This window comes from Babylonia areolata, chromosome 23 (assembly GCF_041734735.1).
Source record: "Babylonia areolata isolate BAREFJ2019XMU chromosome 23, ASM4173473v1, whole genome shotgun sequence".
Taxonomy (NCBI): Eukaryota; Metazoa; Mollusca; class Gastropoda; order Neogastropoda; family Buccinidae; genus Babylonia; species Babylonia areolata.
Window position 1 is genome coordinate 24589390 of NC_134898.1, and position 6614 is coordinate 24596003.

Here is a 6614-nt window from a genome sequence, read left to right on the forward strand (position 1 = left end):
AGAGGTGATGGGCTGCTTAGCGTCAGGTTATGAATATTTCTATTATGACTAACTGTGCTGTTACCAACTGACTAACTAATCAGTAGATATATAGATAAGCAAACTGGTTACTTATTGTAGGTAATTAGCTACGAAGCAAGCGTTTTACTTATTGTAACTAAATAGACATGCGCTTACACACTGGGCAGGTGGTTTGATTATATATAAAAGAAACCGCTTAACTTTGACATGTAATACTGCAAATCTATGTGAACAAACGGTGCAAAGATAATGTGCACAATGACCAACTTCCACAACTAAAGTATACAATATATAAATCAGTCCAAGCTTATATAATAAATGAATTCAGAACGCAATATTACAGCTTATTTTTAGGGCAATTAAAATATCAGGCATCTCTTTATCAGCAATGGATATGATAATATCAGCTTCTGTATGGCCAAATAACAATGATAATACGTGTAAAATAAATCAGTTCTCATATCACGGTAATATACGACAAGACAACACACAAAAGAGATATCTTTCATCACAATGATAATAATAATAATATCACACACATCATCACAAGTTAGATACAAGAAACGAGACACAATCTTCATAATATAAGTAAAATCTTATGCAAGAGGCAAGTGATATTCTCGGTGTATGATATAACAATCATAGGCTTATTGATAATAAATGACAGCAATGTCTCGTCAAGAGACAAAATGAACACATATATTCACAACACAATCGTGACAATGTCTTCTCTCTTTTTTTTTTCTTTTTTTTTTCAAAAAGACGATCAATATTCAAGAAGAAAAAAAAACCGAAAAAAAAACACCCCATCACAACATATCGAATGAAGAAACGCAATATGCTCTGAAAATATAATTTCCGCCACACAATATCAACCAATGACACAACACAACCACTCTGGACGCAAAACAGTTCTCAAAAACATAAATAGTTCTTGATTATGTATAGGCAAAGAGACATAACCGTGCAGCTTACTAGCTTAAACAAAACCATCGAGTTCTCGGTAGAAAGAGATTTGAAGAGGGTGATGGGGGAAGGGTGGGGAAAATGGGGGGGCGGGGGGGGGGGGGGGGGGAGGCGTCAGCAATGGTTAGAGAAGGGGAGTCCATGTTTATAATTTCTTCTTCGTTTTTTTTTTTTATTTTTTTTTTTTAAATAAATATTTTAGCTGCTGAGAGCAATGTTGTATGTCTGAACAGCAACTACATAATGATCCTTTCTGTTGTTATTTTGTTTGTTGTTGTTGTTGTTGTTGTTGTTTTGTTGCAGTCAAAGTTGAAACTCTCAACTCATTCAAAACAATAATACGAATGATAATAACAACAGTAACAATATAATGATAATGATAATAATACTACAATTAACAACAACAACAATAATAATAATAATAATAATAATAATAATAATAATAATAGAATCTGTGTAAGAAAGACGAGTATGTTCAACAAAGTCTCTCCAGAGCAAAGGTCTGCCATACCTTTTTTTTTTGGCTTTGAATTAACCTGTCTCTTTCTCTGTCTCTGACTCCTCCCCATCACACTTCTTGGCCCAAGCATCCACCTTCCTCCTTTTCTTTTCCTTTTCCCACTCGTCCACTCATTTCTTCCTTCATTCAGTCTTCTTTTTTGTTCTCTCTCTTTCTTTCTTTCTTTCTTTCTTTCTCTCTTTCAGCTTCTCCTGATCGAGCCTTTTCATCATCTGCTGTTCAAACATGGAACTCTTTGAATGTATGTATGTATGTACTGTACGTACGAGTTTGTATGCGCATAGGGTAGGTATGGGTATTTGCGAACAGCGTGTAATTGCGAACGATTCGTATACCGGCCCCACTTCGAAGCGTTCTTAACGGTTGCATTTCATAATTCAACGTCTGCTTCGACCTTTTCCTAATACCTTAATGAATGTCCATTTCCAACAACCAGTCAAACATCAGCTACTTCTGGCTGTTTCCGCGCTCTTTCTTCTCTTCGCGCACCACTGCCGACCAAGGTTACAAACGTGTTCTCAAAATATTAAAATCAAGGGAAGCAAGTTGTAGGACTTGAAGTTTGACACAGTTTAAAATGGCTGATTTGATCGGATATGTTGAATGCGCATTACAAGTGCTGGGATAATTTAAGAAAGCATATTGGTGACAGATTAGAACGTCAGTTTTGACTGGAATCTGCAAGATACTGTCGTCTACAATTAGACCATAAGATATTTTGATGTGAATCTGTTTGCGAACGATGCTGCACAGTTACTGAGCACTCTCAAAAAAAGGGTGTGTTTGTGTGCGGTGTGGGGTGTGTGTGTGTTTAAGTGTATGTTTATATGTCTGTGTGCATGTGTGATCAAAACCAACAATACAACAGTCTGGTGCGATGTTCCAATAATACGTCATGTCTAATGAGTTAAAGACCTGCTTAATTGTCTACATGTACCCAAAGCCATCGTTCGCAAACAGACTTGCCCGTTCGCATTTACTCTCAGGCACGCCCGCAATTTCGAACGTCGACAAGACGTTGAAAAGAATGAGCAGACGATCCTTTCCCGGTGCAACCAGTCGGAAAAAAGCCTTTAAAAACAAAAGAACTACCTTTGACTATCGTGCGACATGTTATCTTAACAGTACACACGTTGAGCTGGTCGCTTCGACTGGATCATTCGCAAATTGGCATACCTGCCCTATGTATGTTTATTGTACATGATTGTGAGTTGAGGACTGAGCGTGTTTCGTATGCATGTGTGTGTGTGTGGATTGTAAAGAGCTTTGTGCAATGAGGAAAGCGTTGATGAATGTCCAGTTATTATTATTGATATTATCATTATGTTGTTATCATCGTTATTATTATCATCATCATCATCATCATCATCATCATCATCATTATTATTATTATATTATCATTATTATTATTCTTATTCTCTCAGTCCAGAAAGATCTCCTCGAGAAAATCAGAATCAATTATCGCCCTTGCCTTGCCCTGCCCTGCCCTTGCCTTATAACATTTCGCTATACAGGCATTTGTTGACGTTTTGTTTTTGTTCAGTCTGTTTTCACTAAATGCATACATATATATATATATATATTGTAGTCAGAGGAGGTGTTGGGGAGTTGGGGGTGGGGAGAGGTAAGGGGAGGTTACAGGTAATGGTGGTGGTGGCAGAGATAAGGCTGGACCAAAAAAAACTCTGTGTGTGTGTGTGTGTGTGTGTGTGTGTGTGTGTGTAAAAAGAAGAAAGAAAACAACTGAAGAAGAGAGGAACTGAGAATCAGAGAGAGGGGATCAGGAGAAGAGAGAGAGAGAGAGAGAGAGAGAGAGAGAGAGAGAGAGAACACGTCAATATACCAGTAGCACACCTATAAGCGAAAGAATGGAAAAGAAAGAAAGAAAGAAAGAAAAGGAAGGATGGGAGAGGGCAGAAGGAAACACCCCCGCCCCCCCCCCCACCCCCCCCCCCGCCCCCCTCCACTCCCCCCGGTCCCCCAATTCTACACACAGAAACGAAACCAGCCATGAACATAATATACTTGTCTGAGAGCCGTCAACACATTGTTTCACTTCCACAGAAAGGGGGTACAGGTCCACAAGAGAAAGCTCCACCTCACAACATTTCGCTCAGCTCCTGTCCTCGACTCAAAGATAGCTCAGAGCGGATTCACTTCACACAGCACTGTCAAGTTTCAGTTTCAATTATAAGTCATATAATGTGCGGACTGATCCATATGACCTACCACACATCTGCTGTTGGAAAAAAAAAGAAGAAAAAAACAACACGCAAACAAACAACTAGCAGCAGATGCAAAGACAGTCTTTTACTGTTCAGTTCCAATGATCCTGCGTTTCCAATGTTCTTAAAGCCCGCTCCACAAATGGCATAATTTACGCCGTTCCTTTCGTAAGCGTCGCTTTACCGCGATCATGAAATTTCCCCAGCTCCGCTCACATGAGAACTTGGACAATCCAGATTTTCCCCTCTGGTGAACGACACATATCGCAGCCCACAACACGAACAGACTAACTAATCAAACTTTGATCTTATGAGCGAAATTCGCTTAAACTGGTCGTTAAAGGGTTGTTCCTGGCAAAAATTCTGTAGAAAAATCCACTTCGATAGGAAAAACAAACAAAACTGCACGCAGGAAAATAAATAAATAAATACATGGGTGGCGCTGTAGCGTACCGACGCGCTCTCCCTGGGGAGAGCAACCCGAATTTCACACAGAGATATCTGTTGTGATAAAAAGAGAAATACAAATACAAGCCTAACTCAGTGTCCTCTGGTGATCAAGCAAGAATCTTGAATGTTAGAAATTTTCCTCGTATATATATATATATATAAACTTGAAACAGAAAAAGCCTTTAAATGTGAAGGTTTTTTTTCTTCTGTCCAGCAATGGGGTTTTTTTTCTCTTTAAGTCCAAGATGGGTTGTTGTTTTTTACAGCCTGTGCCTCACACAGCAAGACATTATTTTTAACTCACGATTTCCCAAAGCCCCTCCATCACAGTATTCCTATTTGAAAAATATCCACAGTCTAATTTGTCCCACATGTAAAACAAATAATAAAAAGAAAGAAAGAAAGAAATCAAACAGTGGAAAGGTTCCGTTGTAGCTAAGTCTTCCGATCAAAAAAAAAAAAAAAAAAAAAAAAAAAATCGACACTATTCCTTGACTTTTCTGTTGCTGGCTTTGACATCAGTGTACCAAGAACTGATTCGTCTGAATGTGTCGTGTGTCGTTTTAATCTGCCATTTGAAAAACATTATTTTTTACGCCGGCCTTATCAAGTCGTTTCTTATTGCCCTGTTGGGCCTACCCAAGCTGACCACCGATCTCACTAGCGCTAAATTGTAGTTTTCTTTGATTATATATATATATATATATATATATATATATATATATATATGTATATATATATATATATATATATATATATATATATATATTATAGTCCAGTTTAGGGCCTCAAGGAGTTAATTAAGGGCCGAAACACTTGACTGAGGGGGGCTTCTTCTCTGAAGACCTTGTTCTGTCCAGCTCTTCCAAGAGTTTCTTATCACAAGTCGATAAGTACTTTGGGTCACAAGAAGCAAGCTGTGAACACGACACATACTGGGGACACAACTGAACAGAGGTCAACCGCTCTCCTCACGCCACATTGAATAATCCCCAACGTCAGATTCTTGGTCTTCTCTCTGAACATACACATCACACCGCCAGTGATGAAGCTTATCACAGTACCCCAAAGACAGAAGATCGTCCTTCGTTTCACAAGCATCATGCAAGCACAGAAGGCCTTCACTGCCTGGTTCTTTCACACACACTCACACACACAACTGTTGTTTTCGCTTTCTAGTCCTTTTGTCACGACGTCGTTCACTTTCCCAGCGCTGGGGACCACAATGCTTCGACGACGCTTGCTTGTTGATTAAGTCTGGATAGAAAAGATTGCGAGCTGCTTCAACGTTGAGAAGATCACACAGCTGTGGAATACATCCTCTGATTTCTCCACGTGAAATTTCTGACCACAACAGATCATGCTGTCTCTTGTTGTCACACACCGACACGCTTCACACAACGGTTAAGAAATCATCCCCAAGCGAACAGATAATATTCCAGTGAGGAGAACGAAGTTCCCAGAAAGTGGTGGAGAACGAGTTTTCGCCGGCGCACATGGTAGTTGACCTCTCTCCGAAGCCAAGATGGCAGACGTCTTTGTTACGTCGTATGAAGCCTTTCTTTGGACGAAACTCTTTGACAATGTTTTTTTCTGGATATTTGTTTTTGTAATTGTTGTTCACTGCCCTCGTTCTCTCTTACAGTGTTGAAATTCTCAAAATAAATAGTTGCTTTATGTTGGGAATTATTTTTTTGTGTATTAGAATTTTGAAGAGTACTATTTCTGATGTGGTAGTGACACATGAACATGAAGAACAAATTTATAACCCAAAATGGTATTCAAACTTTTAAAAAAGCCACTTGGATTAAAAAAAAAAAGCTGTATTTCAGATCTTACTCTGAACACTAACGCTCTGTCTTTGAAAGCTTTGGCGGCATCTACATTTAGAAGAATAAGCTGAAACCCCTTTTCATCCATCTGGGAACTCACTACACTGAGAACACTACAGTAGACCGGTTTGCTTTCTAAGTGCCAAAGATAAATTTGGTTGAAGAGTTATGACGAATATATGAATGAATTTTTTTTTCTTTTCAGAAAATAAAAACAATTTTTATTTTCAAACCTTGCAATGTTCAAACTATTTCTTTTAATGGAGATATCCGGTGCTATTCAAAAAACATTGTTTGATGCTCTAAACATTAATAAAAAGACTATGACTGCATTAAAGCTAAGCCTTGAGATGCTTGAAGTCACTTAAAAGTATGACGCGAAGTCCTACAAAAAGAAAAAAAAACCCGCGTAATTGCATTATCTGAACGAAAAAAAAACACCCCAAAACATTCTGGAAATTAAAAAAAAGAATTATAGCATTGCCTCTCTGTTCTTTATATCGGCAAGGATGTAAACTGATGGAAAACCCTATGAGACAACAGTTGGCTTGAAGGACTGTGCTTGCCTTTTTCGTTTCCAATTTTCCCATTTCTCAAAAA